We start from the raw sequence: 23,536 nt of genomic DNA on the forward strand, positions 1-23,536 counted from the left end.
GCCCTCCTGTTCCCCAGTGAAATTACTTAGCACACTACAGTGTGAATTTTGTCCTGACTGCATTTCTTTCCCCACCTACCCTCAGTCAACTCAAATTTCAGCCGAGACAAATTATAAAGCTAAGAAGTAAAGGTCAAGGCAAATTGCTACAGGTTATCTTAAATGTTGGTTTCCAGCTCAGTTATTGCTATTTCTCTGGTGGCTTTCAAGTATTTATGAATGTGGTGGTGGAAGCACTCATATGCCCACCTGCAAACATGTTGCCTACTTCTACGGGATGGCCTGGGCAGAGAAAATGGGGACATTAGCTGAAAATATCCATCCAAGTCTCATTTCATTTGTTCTTTAAGTTGTTTCCCAAGTACAGGTGCGGGCAATCTTTGGCTCTCCAGATGCTGCTGAACTACAACTCTCAACAGCCCCAGATAGCATGGCCATTCGCCAGGGAAGATGGCAGGTGTAGTTCAGCAATATCAGAAGAGCCATGGGTTCCCCACACCTGGCTGAGTATATGGAAGGTGGGTTGGCACTTCACCTCATCTTAGTTGAAATTCCACTGGTGCATGACGAGATGTAGCTGCAGCATCTGCCTTGACTCACTGAAGTAGACTAGCTGTTGCATTTAAAAATAATCCAGCTGAATGAGAAAAAAATGATGGAATAATAATAATAATAATAATAATAATAATAATAATAATCAATACTTCATACACTGTCCTTCAAAGATCTCAGGGTGGTTCACAACAGAAAAATGCAAAATGAGAATACAAAATATACAATAAAATGAAAACAAAGAAACAAAAACAAACCAATAACCCTCCTTCTACAAACACATTTAAAAATCCATAGAATGCTAATCAGCCAAACAACTGGCTGAAGAGAAACATTTTCGCCTGGTGCCTAAAGCTATGTAATGAAGGCACCAAGCGAGCTTTCCTGAGGAGAGCATTGCCCAAGTGGATGGTGTGTTGAACTAGGATGATTTGGATCCACATCATAGCTCAGCCATGAAGGTCACTGACTAGCCCTAGCCAACTTAGCATTGTCTTGTAAACATAAAATAGGTTGATCTCATTCAGTCAAATAAACAAGATGCTATAAACAGGGCCATTTCAGCCTCTGCTGAAATGGCTTTATCCACCTGTAGTGGAAAATTTGTGAATTGGTATGTGTGTGACTGGATGTGAGACTTCCACAAAGTCTCCTCTTATGATAACATTGCCATTGTAATTTTTAAAAAAGTTCTTATCTTGAGAGTCTGCATTGAAATTGTAAACATTTACATGAATACACTTATAATGAACCAATTGGTTTTCTAAAATGTCAGCCCTCTGGATCTGATAACACCTAAAACACTTATAGGTTTGGTGGAGGTTTTTGGGTCAGTCAAGGTTGCTGCTCCTTTTGTTCACAATCTCTTTTTTGCAGGAGTTTTCCTTTGCAGAGGAAGGGAATTTTAACTCTTGAAAAGAAAAAAAGGGGGGGAGGGGGGGAGAAAAGCTTTCATTTATCCTCTACTTTGCCTCATACAACTTTATTAGTCTCTCTTCAGTATTAAAATGACAGAAGAACAATTAAACAAAAACAAATACAATATTTAGATCAAGGTCTTCAGCAAAATTTTCAAATGATAGGGACAGCTTTTATGAAAACTGCACCTTGGAAATTGAATTACCTTGGAACACAAAGCAAGCAAGTTCTAAAAATTAATGTGTTTGAACAGAAATTCTGGTTACAAATCAACTTCAGGAGGAGGAGGAGGAGGAACTGCATCAGACTGTTGCAGTGTGAAGTGCTCCTGTTCAGGTTCTAACCATGCATCTTCTAGGATATTCAATTCCCTTCCTTCCTGGTCCCTCTGCCCCTGATCAGCCAGCCAGTGACCATTCCATGTCAGCTGAACATATTCAGTCCTCATTGGGCTGCACTTGGTTCCTCTCAATAGGATTCCTCCCCCAAGATGTTTTGGACTCCTGCAAGGTTGCAGGTGCCTCCGTCTTGTATGTCGACGGTACTGTTTGAGCTACTTATGAGATGGTACTTGGAGAACAGACTCATGAAGAAAGAGAGAATGTAAAGAAATAAAGCTTTGATGTGAGAAGGAATAGCAGGAATAACAGAAGGAAGGAATAACAACTGGTAGTAGCTAGGAAAAAGAAAATAACAACAACAAATGCCTTGCTCCATCTCTGTAGCTAATACAAGGTGGTTAATTTTTATTTTATTTTTTTTAAAAAAATCAGGAATCTGGATGGAGCCAAGAAGTGCCAGAGCCAGGATAAGCTCCCAATGCCTGTCACCCTCCAGATGTTGCTGACCTACAACTCCTGTAATCCTCACCCAGCATGACTACTGAAGAGGGGCGATGGGAGTTCTAATCCATCAATTCCCCATTCCTGCTTTGGATACTACTGAACTACATAGAATATTGGTTTGATTCAGGGTAAGGCAATCTCCACCTCTATTCCTAGAGTTGGAATTAACCAAGCTATTTCCCAGTTTTGAAAGCAACAGCATTCTGTTTGCTGAGCCCAAATCCAGATCAAAACAGGGGAAGGGTTTGTCAAGCACTAAATGTTCTATGGGTCTAATATGGCTCTCCGTCGTATTTGCATAACTGGTTCATCTTCTTTGTTGGTAGCTTTTTGGTGAAACGGAGGATGTTACATTTTCAAGGCAAGAGGGCCGTTTGCATGTTTGATGGATGGCCTGCAGAGAACTTTTAAAGATCAGAATAGATGGATCACCCTTGACACCCAGCTGTGAATCTCAGATGTTTCTGCCACAGATTTATAATGCTAAGGAGAGCACTTGAGCCGAGGGAACTTTGTTGTATGCATAAGAATGAGGAACACAAGAGCATTAAGGTGACCCCGGGTGAGTCTGGCGCGCATGATACTGGCTCCCTTGCTGTGCGCTCACTCTAGTTGTGTCATAGAGGAACTGCTACTGAAGCCTGTGCTTTATTGATGCTTTTTAAATGATTCTGATCATTAGGGCTCAGCCAGTAGTCCCAGTGTCTGCCTTGTCAAGTACCATCAATATGCAGATAGCATTTTTTAAGCAAGTAAAGCTGTATGTGTTAGGACGTTTAATGAAGCAATCCAGAAACTTCACACCAGAGCTTTCCATGACACACTAGGCACAAGTCAAAAGCCAAGGAAGGGGTGACTGAGTTGTGCTGATAATATATAAGGCAAATTAGCTCCACTGTGGCCATAACAAAGCATCCCTGAGCAGAATAATTAAGACAGAATCTCTTTAAAAGTCTTTGGGAATGTGATGCACCACCACTCAACCACAATGGATAGTTTAAAGTGTGTTATTTTATTGCCCTTAGGGGAGGTAGGAATAGTTTAAAAGTTGTTGTTGTTGTTGTTAATTTAGATTTCTTACTTGTTCTTCACTATAAGGTCCCTGGGTGGGCACAACAGCAACAGCAATAAAATAAAATGCAGACTTCCGGTGCGGCAAAATGGTCATCGCCACGGAAACTATTTATTTCAGTGGATCCACTCGCTGAAGATATAGTATTTACAATGGGACTACAACCTGTTATAAATACTATATCTACAATGACCAATACTAAAATATCAGGTATTGAACACCTGAGGTTTGACGGATGACTTTAATCAAACCTAGTTCACTGGATTTCTGACTAGGTGTAGAAGTGTGATAAGAGTCTTTTGACTAGTTTGAGTGTGGATACAGAAAGTCATGTTACCACCTATTCCACTACATATATACTCCTGATGTACAGGAAAATCCCCCATAATATTTGGCAGGATGTTTCAGGCAGCAACACGATCCTAACACGAAATGGCTGAACAGAAGGTAATTTGGTTCTGTGGTAAGTTATTATTTAATGAATGGTCAGCTGTAACTCCAGTTGACTGGTCTATCAAGTGGTTAATGCACATAGTTGACTTATATGGTCACCCTAGCTCTTGTACCTATTTGCCTGATGCCTTGCAGTAAGCTCATGCCAACACTCTCACTCCATTCCAACACGGACCCTTTCTCTATCCATTAAAAAATAAAAACCCCCAGCATTTATTCATGTTAGCAAAGGCCTCTTCTGCTTCTCTATTCCAAAGAAAAGGGCTTATGACCAGACACTCCTTTACATCACAGTTCTACACCATCATTCAAAACCAATAGCCTCCTCTTTTGATGAGGAAGTCCCTTTCTCTGCTAGAAGAGGTTCCCAGGTTGGGTCATTCTATGGCAGCAGGGCAGTTGATACTAATCCTACATCATGACCACCAATGGATGCTGTAATATATGGAAGGATGGATGTAAATTGGAGGCAAGTGATGTGTCAAGCATGGATTTTGTATTATCATTATTATTTTTTTCATAGCTATTTTAGGGGATTTTAAATTTCTAGAATGTACCCTAAGGTAAACAAATTTCAGTAATTGGCTAAAATAATTTGTTTTGATAATGGTGCTTGCTGGAAATAAATGTACACATGCATTTTATCTTCTGGCCCAGACAAAAATGTACTTTTCCAAGCTAAAGAACTCATTTTCAAATGTACTATCACACTGAGTTCATTAAAAAGATTGAAGGCACATCAAATATATCTATTTTAAGGAAAGATGACTAAAATATGCAGAATGGGAAGATAGTTATTTTGATACATTGTAATTACATCAAATGCACAGGTGTGGAGTTTATCTTTTTAATCCAAAAAATGATTGAAAATGCTTTCAAATACTTTAGCATCTTTTTTGGGGGGGGAGCAATTCAGATTCAGTGTAATCATGTTAACTACACAATTAAATATATTCCTGCCAATAAACATTGCATTAAATATTTTGGAACTTTCACGTGCAAACTTTGTAGTGCTTTCTTAATGGAAACTAATTGCCATGCATATTTCAATAATACATGCATTGCAGTGAACATCCCTTGGAGAGGATGAGGGACCCTGAGTCCAGGGGTCTGGCCATTGGGACTCTTTCCAGGTCTCACCTTCTCCTCAGGTATCACTCCTCACCAACCCTGTTCTGGACTTTTGCTTGGCTGGAATGTCTTCTTAAGAACGTAAGAAGAGCCTGCTGAATCGGGCCAATAGCCATTCTACCCCATCATCCTATTCTCATCGTGGCCAACCTGATGCCTGTGGGAAACCATCAGGCAGGATTCGAGCACAGGAGCGCTATCCCCTCAAGTGATTTCCAGAGATCAGAAGCATTGCTGCCTCCAACTTTGGAGGCAGAGCAGAGCTCTCATGGCTAGTAACCTTCAACAACCCTCTCCTCCATGAAACTGCCTAATCCAGAGGTGTAGCTAGCTGAGGCGGGAGGCACTAGGCGCCACACCACGGGGGGCGGCACATACCATGGGGTCTGCAGTGTGCCCAAGCCACGTGTCTCTCCTGGGAATGATGTGGTGGTTTGGGTGCCTGCAGGTTCTGCGCTACCTGGAACAGCAGTGTGGGGCTTGCATCTGTCCGCTCCCTTTCTCACAGCCACCCTACAACTGAGGGGGAGGCAGCGGAGAGGCGCGGTGCACCCTGCCCTGGCTTGCACCTGTTAGGAGTTCAGCCTATACACGAGTAGGACCCTGGCAGAGACACATGCCCGACTGGCATGTTCCCTCCTTCCTGGTTGATCGTTCAGGAGCTTCAAAAGCTTTCTTCTGCCTGAACATCACAGCAGCCGATGCCAACAGACATTGGCACACTTAGGTATCCGCAGAGTTTGTGCAACTTGTGTAACAGAACCCCAGCAACTCAACATTTTGGCTATTCTACATTATATACACACAGAGAGCACCACAACATGGCTCCCTCTCTCTCTAGCATCAGACAGCAAAGAGAAAAAGGACAAAGGACAATAGTCCCACTTCACGGAACACAGTAACACAAACATCCTGTTTCGATCACTTCCCACTCTGTGGAGTCAAAACATATACCGTCATGTGAAAGACAACAATCCTATGACTGAAATCATAGATCAGGAATTCTAACAGCCCCACCCCCGCCCCTGGGCGCAGGGTGTGCATGCCGCCTCAGGTGCCTGAGCAGCTAGCTACGCCACTGACCTAATCCTCCTTCAAAGCCAAACATCCTTGAACTGTGATGTTGCCTACTGCTTGTCTGGATCGAGGTGTGTGTGTGCTTAGAAAACTGTGACTTTTGCATATCTTGCTCTAACTATATAAAAATAGCATCCATTGTTTTGCCCACTTTAATCTCTAAACCATTGGCGTGAGGCCCTCAGAAGGTTGTGTCTGGGGAAATGTGGCCTTCAGGCTGAACAACATAGCATATGATTCCACCAGCATTCAGAATGAAAGAAGGACTTGATTCTCAAGGCCTCAGAAAAGCTACGCAGTACAAGTTGAGCCGCACAATTTATGTGAAAATGTATTCAGTTTCCAGATCACCCCTTCTAAACATTTGTGGCTGTGCATCTACTTATACTGTTGACCTAAGGTTTGCATCATAATGAATTATTGCAGATGCAATAATTCACCCCCTTCATTTTATGCATGCTTTTGGCACACATCCCTCCTTTGCATAATGATATCATATCATCTGGGTGTCCAGAGAAAAGGTGGTTGAGAAACACAGGCTGAATAAAGTAGCCTCGTGACTACTTCATTAGTCACCAAATCCCAATTTTTGAGTGTGCCCGAATATCTTACTCATCATTGAAAGACCTTTGAGTTGGTCATCACACTGAAGTTTTGGGATTTGGACAACCAGATGTCATTTCTGTGTGCCCAAACTCAGCTCACACACTATCAATTGGCATTACATTCAACCAAGGTTATATGTCGAATATTTATTGGATTCATTTTCAGCTCCTGAAGGTCACTTTGGGTGTACCCCAATTAAATGAGAACGTTTGACGGTAATCATCTGAATAAAGTCCATGATTGGTCCAGATTCTCTTGATACCACAGATCTTTTTAAAAGCATTTTACAGGGATGCTTGCAATGTCTGAGCATGGGCAGAGCTTTCAGACAACCACATCTTTCCATCTGCATTTAATCCTGAATGACTAAAAAAAAAAGAAAAGAAAAAAGAAGCTCTCCAGTTGGACATGTGGATTGGCATTGACTCAGCCCAACTTTAATAATCAAATAGGTAGTGAAGTCCTTTCTTACATGTTTGCTATTAAGAGACAGAAATGCAATATAGTATTGATTTGTCCAACATCATTTAATGCTGTTTGCTGTATCCAGCTAGGTGATATCTGGATTCTAAGTAGGAAAATCATTGAGGTTCAGCTAATAACAAACTGACATTATGCTGGTTTTCAAAACAACATTATGTAAATATGCAGTAATGAAATCGCACCAGGAGAAAGAATCCAGTGAGGTTTCCCCCCCCCCACAACCATATGTATAGTCTAGATTTAAATTCTAATTTTGACATTTTTTAGTAAACATCTATTGGAATATAATGAGCATGACAATATTGAATTGGTATAACTCAAGGCATATAATATCAAAGCGGAAGCAGCCTAGATATTGCAAAATAATATTGGTGCATGATGAAATTCTTTGAATGTTATCTAAATGCCTTATCCAAAGGTTGTTGCTGGTGGATCAATCTTGCCAGCTGATGGTTCTAATAGCCCTTAGTCCTCAGGGAACATTGCAACAAAATGTTTTAGAGAAGCTCTTATGTTCATACTTTGTCATCTCTAAGATTTTTGCATAACACTTTGTTCTGTTTCATTAAATGAAAATACCCTAAAAGTCTTACAAAGTATTTTTTAGGATAGGCATTATTGGATTCTGCATTTATTGGATTTAAATTGCTCCCATATGAATGCATATTTGCTAAATACAAGGCAGGGTGAATGAAGCCTGTTACAGGCGAGTCAAGCTGGGTTTTGTTTTGTTCAAGATTACCTGTATGAAAAAGGTATGAAAGAGGTACAGGATAAATTGTGCCCTTGAGAGTACTTAAACGAATCCATTGACTCTGCTAGAGATGTAGCTGAAGGGAAATGCATTAAGGGAATGTGCCGATAATACCCAGAAAGAATTAAACTTTCTCTCTCACACAGATTAGTTGGCTTTGCAGAATGAACATAAAACATTTGCAACAATACTTATTTTTGTCAGTTTGGACAACTGATAGGTCTAAGTAAAGAACAAAATACAAACAAACAATATCCCCACTTGAACAAATCCAAATAGCCAAAGGACCACAAAAGAACAGCTTTTGTAGACCTCACGGACCTCAGTGTATATATAGTCCAAAGGCGCATTGATCAGTTGGTTGACCAGAACCATGTCAATGCAGTCATGTTGTAACAGTACAGAAAAATAAGGAATAATTAGAATGGGACTGGGAAACCTTTGGCCTCCCAGATGTTGTTGGATTCCGACTCCCATCAGCCCCAACCACAATGGACACTAGCAAATGGTGGTGTGTGTTGCAGTCTAACATCTGGAGGGCCAGAGGTTCCTCAACCCTGAACTATAAATATTTTAAGAACAGAATTATTTCACAGCGAGATCAACCAGCATGGTGCCTTCTAGGTGCTGTTGGGCTCCCATTATGCCATGCTGATGGGAGTAGGACATTTGCTGCAGCCCTGTCATTAACATTTATTGAATGGAACTCTCTTGGGGAACAATATTTTAAGAACAGGCCATGCTCCAATGCTCTGTGGACACAGATTCAGGTGGCGGTTGGGACATTTTTCCTCCTCTCCATCTGCTGGAGTTTGGTAAATATTTTGCAGTGGTGTGCAGAAAGAAATGCAGGTAATTCACATCTTACACTTAGAATACTTACATGGTTGCAACTTTATGTGGGCAGTGGGGAAATGAATGAATGGATGGATGGATGGATGGATGGAGAGCAGGGGAACCCTGCTGCAGGAATTGCTTTTTAAGCCCTCCACCTTGCTTCCTGGGCTCTGGGAAGGGCATATGAGGGTTCTGGGAGTAACCCACAGCCATCACATGTCCTTCCCAGAGCCTGTTAAGTGTGGCAGAGGACAAGGTCCACTCCAGATAAGTAGGAATGGTCACAGGGCATGCAGTTCCAGGGGTTTCTGCCTTTATGCAACTTTGGGTTTACACACGGACCCCCAGAATCAAACCCTTGAATAAGCTGTGAGTTACCTGTAGCCTGGTAAGAAGGGAATAAAGGGATAAAGAAAATTTAGGGCTTGTTACTCATGGCAAACAAAGTCGTTCTAAGTATGTGTTTTACAAGCGGCCAAGAAGTTAACACTAGCACATGCTAGCTCATACTGCTTTTGACTGAACTTGGAGAAGAAGCAGGAAGGAAGTAGAGCCTGAACATAAGTGTTTTACTGTACAAACAAATAGTTACCATACCCTCCAACATTTAGCCGATGAAAAGAGGGACGTCCCATTCCATAATAATGACAACAATTTGATTATGTATACCCCACCCATCTGACAGGGTTGCCCCAGCCACTCTGGATGGCTTCCAATATATATAAAAACATAATAAAACATTAAACATTAAAAAAACATCCCTATATAGGGCTGCCTTCAGATGTCTTCTAAAGCTTGTAATGCTACTTATCTCCTTGGCTGGGGGAGTCACATAACTGCATACCCTCCAACATTTCTCTCATGAAATGTCCTAAGGAAAAGCAGGACAATCTGGGATCAAATCAGAAACCAGAATGGCTTCTGTAAATCCAGGACTGTCCCTGGAAAATAGAATCTGAGTTACTAAAAGTGAAGGAATCAGTGGCAAGGAAGAACAGGTTGCCTTCTGTCTATCACCACCACCACCACCACCACCACCACCACCGGTTCAGGTAGCTTATTGGGAGCATTATTGCTTTGCTCGCAGCACCATCTCTCCTATCAGCTCTCATCTGAGCACATTGACAACAACAGGACATTTAGGAGACATTTTTTTCTGTTAAGGGATACATTCCCTCTGATTTAATCTCCTGGGATCACTTGCTGGTGGTAGGAGGAACTGAAACCAGTTGCATGTGGGGACAAAGGGGTGAGAGGCACTGCTTCCCCTCCCACCCCTTGCAACCCACTTGAATTACGAAAAGGACTAAAGCCCCTGGTTCCCCCATCTCTGCATTATGGTAACCCAATTGTTCTCTACAACGTGGGTTTGGTGGATACTGTTTTACATAAAAGGTTGTGCTTGCATGTTAGCCATGCCTGGAGCCCAAAGGTGTGTTTTGAGAAAGGAAATGGATCAATTGGTAGAACAAGTCCCTTCAAGGAAATATTTCTTTCTTTTTGTGCTCATAAGATTGTCCTGTAGTATTTTAAGGCACCATGTAGCCTGCTTGTGCTCAATTCAAAATGTGTTAGTATAACGGCAGCTGTTGAAGGAATTCCACACAAACACTACACAAATATATATTGTTTTATAAACATTTTTAGTCAGTAATTAATTAGCAATAAATAACCGTTTTAGGGGCAACTTGTCCTTCAGAAATTACCCCCCTTCTCCTCAGCTTGTTTTCTTGACTGTTCCTTGATTGAACAGTGTGTGGACAGTCTTGAAACGTTTTGCATGATTTATGACAGAGACAGATGTCTGTGTGGTGAACAAAGCCCTGTCAAATTTCAGAGACAGTTTAAAAATATATAAATCTTGTGATGATGACGGAACTTTAAGGAAATAGAGAAAAATCTATCGTGGGAGAGGAGGATGACAAAGATAGTGAGAGGCCTCAAGAACAAGAGCTATGAGGAAAGATTGGAGTTGGGTATGTATCATGCCCATGCTCTGAAGAGGATCAGGCCAAGGAGAATTCAGAACCTGCAGAAACCAGGAGGACTCCGGAACAGAAAGCTCCTAAGGTGCTTCAGCTGGGGCCTGGCAGCTCTGACTTAAAAACCTCAGTGTGAGGCAGCAGTTGCTGCTTGAATGATGTCTTTTCCCCAAGCTGGGAGAACTACCTTTGTGTGGCTTCACCTTGGACCATCTCTTGTCTTCTAACATCTATTCCCTGGCTGTGGGCAAGGAACAAAAAAACCACGAGTAAATTCACTTTTTATTTGTCTTAATGATATTTACTGCCGAAGCATGGAAGACGAATGGGGGGAATGCTAGTGCAGTTTTGTCATTTCCAGAAGTGCCTTGCTGGTCAGGTCAGAGAAGTGGTTTGGGAACGGTCTAAGAAGTGCTTCAGACAGGCTGCTTGAAAGGCTGCCATGGCAAGCTGACCTCATGCAAACAAAGGAGTGCACCGCTAAGCTTCTTTGTTCCAAGTTCTACAATCTGTCTCCTGCCAGTTTGACAAGGAAGGCCTGTATGGGATGTGCAGGAGCTCTAGGACAGCAATAGATGTTTTCCGGAGACAGGAAGAGAAGATCTGAGGAAGACTCCCATTTCTATCCCACATCAACATTCCATGGCAAAAAGTGGACTATAAAGATACAAACGTCCTTCCAGCCCTCTCCAGCAATCTAATATCTGCAAGAAAACAGCTAACCGCAATTCTGCCCCCTAAAATGCTTTGCCTTTATGAAGCAGAGAGAGACTGGGTTCCAGATACTTCAGAGAAATCCAGATGGAGAGCTGGAATCTTTTTTTCTTCCAAGCTTATATGGTTCAGCAGAGGATAAACAAACAAACAAAAGCCAGAAAGTGCAAGCTTGGAACAGTGATTTATTTTTTGTTATGTTCTTTGGGAATTAAATCAACCAACTATCCTTATAGCTAGATAATATCAAAACACAGCCTTTCCGATCGCTGCCTCACCTCCTAGGGAAGAATGTCAACACGTTGATGTGGACTCCATTTGCTTCTTCACATTGAGTTAGGGCTCACCAGGGCTTAAGCAACAAATCTGTTTCAAGTGTTCTAGAATATGTGATGTTATAATCAAGAAGAAAACTTCTTAAGCGTGTTTACATGTCTTCTTTCTCATTACTGAGTAGCCAAACCAGACCTCCCACATCTGGTAATAAAGGGTGAATCAGACTGAGGGCAGGAGAGAAGCAGTTTGAGAGTGTGTTGTCTAGCATCAGTGTTGCTAAAGGGTGTGCATGGGAGATGAAAGAACAGAGGTCATCTCTCGAGGTTCTTCACATTTTGAAGACAGAAGTGCAGCTCCTCCTAAGGTCAAAACCAGGGAGCCCCGGTGTGTAGGTAGGAGTGCAGATTTTAAAAAACCAGACATGAACTTCCACTGACATATTTCTCAGTTCAAAATAATACTCCTACTGTCATTATCCTCTTGCTAACATCTCCCGAGAACAATTTGTTGTCTGGCATATCTAGGTCATAAAACGGCTGTTAAAACAGACCATTAGCTGTAGAGTAGTTACAGTTTGGAGACATTGCTGGGGGGCTGGAAAACTTCTCTCTCCACATTGAGAAAGGCAACAATGTTCAAACGTTGAACCAAGAAGGTTTTCATCTAAACTCTCTAAGAAAAGTCCTTTTTTTAATAATGGCATGACATCCAAACCTTATTCAGAAACAGTATTTGATTTTCTATCTATTATGAATGTAATAAGAGAACATGCCCAGGTCCTCAAAGAAATGAAGACTCCTAAACTAGGAAAGACAATATCTATTAAAGCACCATCTCTGCCACCTGATTAACCTCAACCCAACACTTAGAGGCACTCAAAAGTGCTCATTAGGAACTTCCCTTCATTACATTTTAGGGAAATTGTTGTGATTAGAGAAATGGGGACAAGGTATAAAATTAAAGCACATAATCAGTAGATTTTTTTTAAAAGGAAGGAATTTACCCCAACAGGTAATGGGAACCCAAAACAATTTTATTTTATGTACGTAGTGCATTTATCTATCACCTCTCCCAAGTCTTAGCCAATACTCCAGATCTAAAGCTCAACACCAGCTCCTGTGAACTTCTAGAGCTTCAACAAAACTAGGCTTCTGCATTAACTTTCTTAGAGGGGAAAGGACAGTTCAGTGCAGATATAACTTGGTGTGCATGGAGCTGCCCTTTATAAATTGAGAATCTTTGCAGGATATGGGAACTCTTTATACATGCTAAAATCCTGCGTTTGCAAGAAATCAGTAGACCGAAGCATCATTCTGTTGGATCAGGGATTCTAGTGTCAGATAATTTACAAATAAACTCTGAGTTTGCTCACACATTCATGTTCATCATTTGATGTCTGCAGTGCAAAATCTAGCAGTGATTTGCATCCAAATTACCTTCTACACAAGTCTTTTTGTGGAGTCACATCAATGGTGCTCTATCAAAAGTTTAATAATCAGGTGATGACAAATCAAATTATGTAAATGCATGTATGCACTGGGCCCAACCAAAGATGTAAACTTTGGATACGTTTTGTTTTTCCTTCTAATGGCCTTGTAAGATATTAATAAAATCCACCCTCGTACTTCAGGAAAATACTTTCTGGCATATTGTCTTTGGAACCTGATTCTGTTCTTTGAAAAGATGGCACATTTCCCCACAACTTGTATCAAGGGAAATCAACTTGTATTTGTGCAGTGAGCATTCCTGCAAGAAGAATATGGGCTACGTGCCCATATTAGCAGGGCTTTAGAGCAGATCACAAATTTTACATTATTATTTTTTAAATTCCCGCAACTCCATTAGACAATATATGTCAGGTTCTTTTGCTTGTTTAATTTGGGATGTTACCAAACCACCATCAGCCAGGGAAGGTGATTCCTGTTTCTATACAGTATCTCATCTAGTCTAAGATCTTCCCTGCAGTTACCAAGGCAGATCTGAGGCCTAATTATATACCAGGCACCGCCGTATGGGGCATTTCCTGGGAAAAGAGAATCATCTAGCCTGGAGCTAAACCTCAGGCTGTTAATTTTATCCATTCATTAATCCTTAGGAAATGCCCCATGTTGAGGAGGCAATAAGTGTAGCAAGCTGCAGGGAAACGGAGTGATAAGCAACAAAACATAGCTCTACAGCTTTCTTTTAATCAAAGATGCACTTTCAATTAAAGTATTTGCCGTTTATTTTCAGGGGATTAATACCGTCTCTCAACTTGTCCCAATGATTTTGTGATCACCCTGCATTCTGCTTAAAATGAGAAATGCATAATAAATAAGGTGAAGGAACAAGCAAAATAAATCAGTCTTCAGATATTGATCCAGCTCCAGGGACTGTGCCTAGCTGAATCACAGGGTTGGCTAGGGAAAGCCAAAGGTCCACATGGTCAATGGTGTGATCAGCCCTTGGTGATACAAAGTTCTGAGCACACTCATGGAACTCTTGAGTAGATCAATGTCTACCTGCTTGCTTATGACACAATGGGGGAAATCAGCTTGAACGATTTAGCATTCTTATTGATGGAATACTCATACAGTGGTACCTTGAGGTACAAATGCCTCAGGTTACAAACGCTTCAGGTTATAAACTCTGCTAACCTGGAAGAGTTACCTTGAGTTGAGAACTTTGCCCCAGGACTGGAACGGAAATCATGTGCCAGCGGCGCAGTGGCATAATTAGTTAAAGCATGCCTCTAGTTAAGAACAGTTTCAGGCTAAGAAAGGACCTCTGGAACGAATTAAGTTTAGAACTAGAGGTACCACTGTACTTGCAAAGCTGACCATCCATTTAAAAACAATGTCTTTGAATTGAAAGCAAAGGATTGAGCATTGTACTAACAAGAACACCCAGTGTGTATCCTACACCTATTTGTGCTGCCAGCTAGGCCTTGGATGTCTCTAAGCAACAGTGTGAGATCATGGCTTGAAATGCTTTGTATAACTGGATAGAAATCAACACAGTTGCACATGCTTAAGATTTATTATCTTCTTCATCCTGTTGTGCACGTAAACATGATTTACCTTGGTTTTTCTTCTCAGCTCGCCAACACCACCATATATGAGATAACAGCTGCATCTGGTATGGAGGACTATTATAAATGATAGAGAGGAACATGGTCTTCCTTTTATACCCAGCTAAATGACTCCCTCGGGACACGGGTGGCGCTGTGGGTAAAAGCCTCAGCGCCTAGGGCTTGCCGATCGAAAGGTCGGCGGTTCGAATCCCCGCGGCGGGGTGCGCTCCCGTTGTTCGGTCCCAGCGCCTGCCAACCTAGCAGTTCGAAAGCACTCCCGGGTGCAAGTAGATAAATAGGGACCGCTTACCGGCGGGAAGGTAAACGGCGTTTCCGTGTGCGGCTCTGGCTTGCCAGAGCAGCGATGTCACGCTGGCCACGTGACCCGGAAGTGTCTCCGGACAGCGCTGGCCCCCGGCCTCTTGAGTGAGATGGGCGCACAACCCTGGAGTCTGTCAAGACTGGCCCGTACGGGCAGGGGTACCTTTACCTTTAAATGACTCCCTTAGTTTTGACTTTAATTTGTCCCATTGCTCTTTCCTCTGCCTGTTCCCATAAAGTACCCTCTCCTCAAATTCCGGGTTCATAGTAGTAAAATGAACAGGCTGTTGAATCAACCTTTGATGTTCTAGAGAAACATCAGAGAGGAAAGTGTGTGGGTGGTGCTTATGCTTATTCTCCCTTACATTTTTGGATGTCTACACCTGTCACTTAGGAAGAAAGAGCATCTTATCCCTTTGAATGCACCTGAGAAGCTTTTGGGGAAAGGAGTGCAAGTCCCTAGCATTTCCTCTGTTACTGCTTCTTTGAAACTTCTGGTTAGTGTTCCTAGAGAATTAGAGGTGGCATTCAAATGGATATGTGTTTGGACTGGCTTTTTAGTCTTGATAAAAAGATATCCCATATTAATCTTTGTATTTCCCCCCAAATTTCAATAAAATCTATTTAAAAAAAACTATATGGGGATGCATTTAACATTGTCATTTCACTCGAAAAGGGGAGGAGAACCTGTGGCCTTTCAGATGCTGCCAGACTATGGGAGAGATTCAGTGGAGTCCTGTCAGCCCTGCACATGGACTTCTGCTTGCACGGCATGACTTTCCTCACTCTCCTCCTGCCACACGCCCCCCAATAGACTGGGGGTGTTTGTGTCAGGAGAAACCCACAGAAGAGTGAACATGGGGGAAGGGGGGATTATTCCGGGAAGCCAAAATGCTTGCCCCCGATGGAAATAATCACCTTTGTGTGCTGTTGAATTCCTCCCTGTGATTCTGATCATCTCTGATCATTGTTCATGCTGGCTGCAGTTGATGGGAGTTGGAGTCCAACAACATCTAGAGGGCCACAGGTTCCCCATCCCCATTGATAACGGTACTGCTTAAATGATTCTGTTGTTCAGTATATTTTCCTTCATGGAAGGAGCATTTTATCCACCCCCTCCCACTTCAGTGTTTGACCTCATGTTCTTCCCAAGTGCTCTGTTTCAAAAGACTAAGGCAAAATTCTGCAGAAACATTTATCTGTGGAACAATTGCAAAGTGGTTTTCAAAATAAACATTTCCCCAGAACCAATTTTACATATTTATTTTGTTTCTAAACAACATAAGCAACAGTCATTTTTGGCTATGAATGCTCTTGGGACAATGTCATTGAATAGATGCTTGTGAAAACGTTTGCAAAATTGATTTATGGAAGGGAAAAGCAGTAATTCTACGATGAAAGACAAGCTGCAGAAAAGAGAACTAAGGAGAGTGAAAAGGGACAGTCCCCCACCCACCCCATGTCCTAAAACAAGTTCAGAATGTAAATTCTGTTACCTACTCACCAATTCCAACTATCTCCTTGGAGTAAGCCCTCTTGAACCAAATGGGTCTTACTTCTGAAGTGAAATGTATAAGATGTGCACTGTCAACCTCATCTGGGCATGGTAGAAAGAACCAGGGCAAAGTCTAATGTCTTAGCATACAAGAGATGACCTCAGAATTACTCTGGGACAAGGGTTATTCAGTGGTGTTGTATTCTGTTAAGTTTGTGTAAGAAGTTTGACTGGAGCACACCCAGGAGTCGAGGAAGGGGCTGGGGGCTGGGGGGTGGGCAGAGAAGAGAAAATTGCCTGAGGAAATTAGGCTGAGATGTGATTAATAAAGATTTCCTTTGGAATAACTGGAGATCTATTTTTCATACCCAAAATATTGTTAGAGTCAAACATCAGCTTTGATGTATAGACAGTAGAGAGCACAATTCACCTGTCAATAGGCAGGGAGTTCCAGAGATTATGTGCTGCCACACTAAAAGAGCATTTTCTCACAAATATGGAGCTAGTATTATGTGCTACCTGCAACAATGCCAGTTCTGCACATTGAAGTGGTTTAGTGGGCATATTGTGTCCTCCCTTAAAGAGGGCACATGTTGCAGTGAGACCTGGAGACCGACCTCCTGTGTTGTGGGTGGGTAAGATTGGACAGCCACAACACCCAATTGGTAGGTCCCTCGATGTTGGGTTCAATCTGGCCAATGGGGCACAGTCCAAACGGATTGAGGGACCTATATATACCCATGCATGTGACCCAGAGCTTCCTCTTTTGGCTCGTGCATTCGGAACACCCGCCCACCTCTCCCTAATTTTAAGGCATTTTGCGATTGACCTTGCTATGCTGTCGTCTGTCATCTGTCGTTGGGACAGGGGCATGGCAGGAAATTTCCCCACTTGGTTGATTGGCTGTTGCCATTTGGGTTTCGCCTGCTGCGTAGCAAATCGTCACAACTTGTAAGGTTGTGGATAGGCACTGGTTCAGGGATGGGAGAATGGTCTCACCATTCCTGTGTGAAGGGTATTCCGTTAAAGGAATCCAGGGACTCAACCGGTTTGGCATCTGGGTGGTGAACATAGTCTGTTCCCGGCTTTTCGCCTATCCAGGTGTTCACTCTTGGCTGACCTATGCTGGTGCCCTGGGTCAGCACTACCTGCAACAGGGGGACATTTGGGTGGCGGAGATAGACTGCTCCCGGCTATGTGTGGTGTAGTGGTTAAGAGCGGTAGTCACGTAATCTGGGTAACCGGGTTCGCGTCTCCGCTCCTCCACATGCAGCTGCTGGGTGACCTTGGGCCAGTCACACTTCTTTGAAGTCTCTCAGCCCCACTCACCTTACAGAGTGTTTGTTGTGGGGGAGGAAGGGAAAGGAGATTGTTAGCCGCTTTGAGACTTCTGAAGGGGAGTGAAAGGCGGGATATCAAATCCAAACTCTTCTTCTTCTTCTTCTTTCTGCTTATCCAGGTGTTCACCCTAGGCTGACCTATGCTGGTGCCCTGGGTCAGCACTGCCTGCAAGGGTGCAGGGAGCTAGTCGAACCAGAGCCTATGCAACTACTCAACTTCTGTAATCAATAAAGTTGCGGCCTAAATTCTGCCAAAAACAAAACTAAAATTTGAGCCGTGTGTCTTTATTTAGGGGGGAGGTCTCTGGGTCTGAACACGCAAATAGAAGGTAAGGTGATCTTGCAGAAAAATGGGCAACTGCTTCACGAAGCTAGAACAAGACCAGAGTTATCTGTGATACAAGTCAGGGAAAAAAAAGTTCCAACGTTATTTACAATGGATCGGTATAAATAGTTTAAACTATATTGTCAACATAGGAAGATAGGGGGTGCTGCTATAGAATGAGATGAGGCATCTTTTGTATGGTAAATATTCATAAGCCGTGTGAAACAAACATGTCTTCTGCATCGAGATTGCATGCAATTGTTTCAAATGGTGCCTGTGCATATTGTCACTTTTTGCTGTCATGAGTAAATACTCCATGCTGTGTGATATGCAAGAGGTCAGGAAGATAATGAGGGTCACTTTTGCAAAGGCCTGCAATTTTCCTCTTTAGAAAAGAAAGGATTCATAAGCAGCAGCCACATGGCGTCAGAGACACGAAGAAGAGAAACAAAATGGAGTTTTTCCACGAGAATGAACCCTGCAACGTTAAGAGCCAGGAATGCTGGCTATTTCATTCAGATCACTACAGTGCTTACACTGGGCAATGACGAGATCCGCAGAGGCAAAGTGGGTGGTAGATGAAACACATGTCTTCAGCATGTTTGTTTTGCACACTTCAAAATAGTATTACTACCTATATTTGCCACATGGCCAAGGAACACCATAGTGATCAGCTTGTAGAGAATCAGATTCCCTCCCCTCAAGGCCTTCAGTAAAGAGGATTATTTCCTAGTACTAATGTTATGCCCGCAGCAATGTAGGATGGAGATTCTAGTTTATCGCTTTGTTTACGGGGCACAAATAAGTATGCAATTACCCTGTTTGTATACTAATTATATGGAAATAAATATTATTTATCTCCAAAAGGCTACCTAGTAATTTTGCAGTACCATAAAATTAGGGCCTGGAAATGAATATATTAACAAGACTATTTACTTCCTCTTTACAGTATTATTTAATATATCAATACATTTTCTTTGTTATTCCACTGGAAATATTTTTCATCTCTCACTTTTAATATTTTTGCACACAGATTAGCCAGCTGGGGAAGCCAGAATGAGAGAAAGAAGAGGATTCTGTCCAGCTGCCAAACAGGTGTTCTTTGTATTGAATGCAGTGCCTTAGAATTAAAGTGATGCAAGCAAAGGATGCACACCTGTGGGAATAGCTAGGCCCTGGCTTTGCTGCAATCCTCTGAACTTGACTCTTTTCTTCCAGAAGTTTGTCCCAACTGGAGTGGAGTGAAGTTCACCTCAAGTCCACCATTTAAACTCACCAGCAAATGGCAAGCCCATCCACAGAAGCGAATGGTGAATGTAAAAGCAAAGCATATGGATATCAGAGTAGTGACTGCATTTCTCAACTAGTCTTCGTCATTGCATTGAAATATTTCCCTTCTGTTCACTTCCTTGCACTTCCGTTCATACACAGAGAGAGGACCAGAACGCTGAAAAGTAACAGAGAAAACAGAAAGACCAGTCTTAGTGCCAGGATACATGGTGGATCATTTTACCCACCTTTCCAGTGTTACTAATATGCACCAAAGTGCATTAAGATGTATCAAGATAATATACAAATAATAATACTTATTGGTAGCATCCAATGCTATCTCCATGTATAAGCATAATGGGACTTTCTCTCTTGTGCCAGCAAGCCAGATGCAGAGCTAAGGAGATGAAGGTGAAGTCTCATTGTGTGGTTTCGACCCAGCATTTATTCTAGCACCAAGCAAACATTCTCTGGAGGTATTGAGAATGTTTGTCTCCTTTGAAGTAGTAAAAATTCAAGTGAGGTTGAAACTTGGGTGGTAAAAAACTCACCATCTGTCTCAGAACCCCTGTCAAAATGATACTATGTCATAATGTGCACTTGTTCCTGTGGTTTATTGGGGGGGGGGGAATAGTGGCTGCCAGGAGGAACTGGTGGAAGTGATATCTCTACTCTGGGAAATCAGCCAAAGTGGGGGAGCCATGTCATATATAACTCCTATGTTCAGAGACCTTCAGGTACATCAACCCTTGCCATAACCCTGTAAATATCCCAGTGCTGTGATCTCCATTTTGCAGATTGAGTGTGCATGGAGACGAAAGTGAATAACAGTTCTTTGCTTAAGACTATCCAATGAAGTTATCAGAGGAAGATTTGAGCAAGGGACCTACTATGAGCCTCATCAGTTTGCATAGGAAGCGGCCGGCACATGCTCTCACTGTGCCCAGGCTGCATACTGTTCTCTCTGCATGTTAACAGGGAACGTGCAGGACTCTGACCAAGCCAGGTTTGATGGGCTCAGAGGGGCTGCATTTTGAATCATGTCCGGCATCCTTGGGGTGGAGTCTCAAAATATGTCTCAAAATATGTTCCGCACCCAACCTCCAACCCTCCATGTGCATGAGAAGGGGGTAAAATGTGACAGAGGGCTCCTGTCCCATGAAGAATGGGTTATATATTACTGGGCGGTAACTGGAATCGTGTGATTCGCTGCCCAGAGGGAAAGCCTGGGTTGTAATTTTTCTGTGTTGTTAATAAACTTGCTCAATGCCTCTCAGTGTGGGAGACTGAACTGACGTAGAGAGTCAGAACCTATGTGGGTGGGAGATGAACAGGGGAATAGTTATGTTGCCGTTTGTATGATACTGTGTTGCCTTAGATGGAGGTGGGAGCATGAGCTAGTTGTAAATTGTGCTTGATGCTTGTAGACCAGACACTCATTTTGGGACAAATGGTTGGCTGCGGATTAGCTGTGTTATGGGAATGATCAAGAGTGAGGTTTTAAGTGGAAGCATACTAAAGATTATTTGGGAGATGTTACCAGGGAGTGGGGTGGGCAGGGTAAGCATGGCTTCTATTTCAGTTACAGTGGTACCTCGGGTTAAGTACTTAATTCGTTCTGGAGGTCCGTTCTTAACCTGAGGTACCACTTTAGCTAATGGGACCTCCTGCTGCTGCCGTGCCGCCGCCGCCGCACGATTTCTGTTCTCATCTTGAAGCAAAGTTCTTAACCCAAGGTAATATTTCTGGGTTAGCAGAGTCTGTAGCCTGAAGCGTATGTAACCTGAAGTGTATGTAACCTGAGGTACCACTGTATTTGTTGGTTCTGTGATCAATTATTTTTCTATTTGGTTTTCTATTTGGTGTGTGTGTGTGTGTGTATATATATATATATATATGTAGGTTTTGGTGTCCTCGGGTGTCTTCCCGTGTAAAAGTTGGGGTGTCTAGGCGACGTTTCGACGAGGTCTCACTCGTCATCTTCAGGCTGGTGCTTTCGGCTTCTTGTTACTGGAACAGAGCAGGATCTCAGTGTTTGAGTTCCTATAAATACTGTTGAGGGGTGTGGTGTATAGCCTCCAATGTTCTGGGCCGAGAGGAAGTTCCCAGGCTAGTGTGCCTTTTCTTCTTTTGTTCCTTAGTTGCTTGAGGGATATCTTGAGTGATTTCTTGAGTGATATCCTGAGTACCACTTAGGTGGGTCATTAGGTGTGGATTAGTTGCTAAAGCCTTTGTGTCTTGACCTCTTGAACTTTGTGAAGAGTTTTTCTGAGAAGATGGCTGTAGTTGTGCTCTGGCTTGGCTTCGTGTATAGGGGCGAGCTGTAGCCAAACCATGATGGCACCTCCGGATGCTGCACCCCCCTGCAATCCCTACACAGATCTGGCTGGCACAGGCCACAAAACCACAGCTCGCCCCTATACACGAAGCCAAGCCAGAGCACAACTACAGCCATCTTCTCAGAAAAACTCTTCACAAAGTTCAAGAGGTCAAGACACAAAGGCTTTAGCAACTAATCCACACCTAATGACCCACCTAAGTGGTACTCAGGATATCACTCAAGAAATCACTCAAGATATCCCTCAAGCAACTAAGGAACAAAAGAAGAAAAGGCACACTAGCCTGGGAACTTCCTCTCGGCCCAGAACATTGGAGGCTATACACCACACCCCTCAACAGTATTTATAGGAACTCAAACACTGAGATCCTGCTCTGTTCCAGTAACAAGAAGCCGAAAGCACCAGCCTGAAGATGACGAGTGAGACCTCGTCGAAACGTCGCCTAGACACCCCAACTTTTACACGGGAAGACACCCGAGGACACCAAAACCTACATACCTATACCCGTGAAAATCTACGAAAGCATATATATATATATATATATATATATATATATATATATGTTTAAGGGCATATTGGGCTTTCCTGTGACTTATGCCACATTAAGGGTGGATCTTTATTGTCTTTTCTGTTTGATTTTCATTTTAATGTGTTATCTTGATATTGTACTTAATGTTGCAAATGAAAATGTAGTATAGAAATTATTTTAATAAATAGATCTATGCCCACACAGGACATCCACAAGATTTCTCCTTAGCAATAGATGTGCCAAATATTGTTTCCTGCTTAGGAAGCATTGAACTGTATAGTTTTCAAATAGGGGGGAGGAGGTGAAGACCAGCTGAAACTACCACTCCCAGGGGAGCAGTTTATGGGGCACCATCAGCACACATGCAGTAACCGGCTGGAAGAAAATATGCATTGCCATCCATCCCCCAAATTCTCGTAAAAATTGAGCTGATTCTGAATCGAGTTGAGAAGATTCGTCCCTCTCTGAGGTTTTCCAAACTCTATAGTTTAGAATTCCCTAATTGCTCTTCTTGCAATCAAGCTAAGGCCGATCTCACACTTGCATGGGCCTCACTTGATGGCTACAAGGTCAATTGCTGACATGCATATGTGAAGCAGCTACAGTCAGCACTTTCGCATTTCATTACATTGCCACAACTCAAACAGTAGCAGTTCTTCAAACAGATGGAGGTCATTAAACGATGAGGCCCTGAGCTATGTACATCCACGTGTGAATCAGCCTTAAGAACACGCCTTGTCCTCCCTGACACCCTTCTGGGAGCCCCACGGGCTTGTACCATTTAGCAAAAGCTCAACGGCTATTAAAGTGGGAACTTGTCAGCGTCGTCAACACCAGTTCCAAGTGCAACAAAGCCTACTGCCAGCCAGCAGCTTTCTTCTTCACCGTCAAAAGAAACCCCAATTCAAAGTAGGCTTGCAACACAAAAGCTGTTCAAGCATCTGTCTGTCAGGGCATTTCTCATTCCTTCCAGCTAGTTTCTTACTGAGGGTCAAACTGCACATTATACTTAAAGGGTAGCATGCAGCAACCTCAACCCCCTCCCCAAATAATTACAGCTGCTGTAGGGTGGGCATTTGCACTGAGGGCTTCAGTGCATACAGTTTATCAATTTCAATGGGTCTTCTCTGACTGTGCCTTAGTTGGATATCATCTTTTGACTTAAT

The sequence above is a fragment of the Podarcis muralis genome, chromosome 1, assembly GCF_964188315.1.
Source record: "Podarcis muralis chromosome 1, rPodMur119.hap1.1, whole genome shotgun sequence".
In the NCBI taxonomy this organism is placed as follows: Eukaryota; Metazoa; Chordata; class Lepidosauria; order Squamata; family Lacertidae; genus Podarcis; species Podarcis muralis.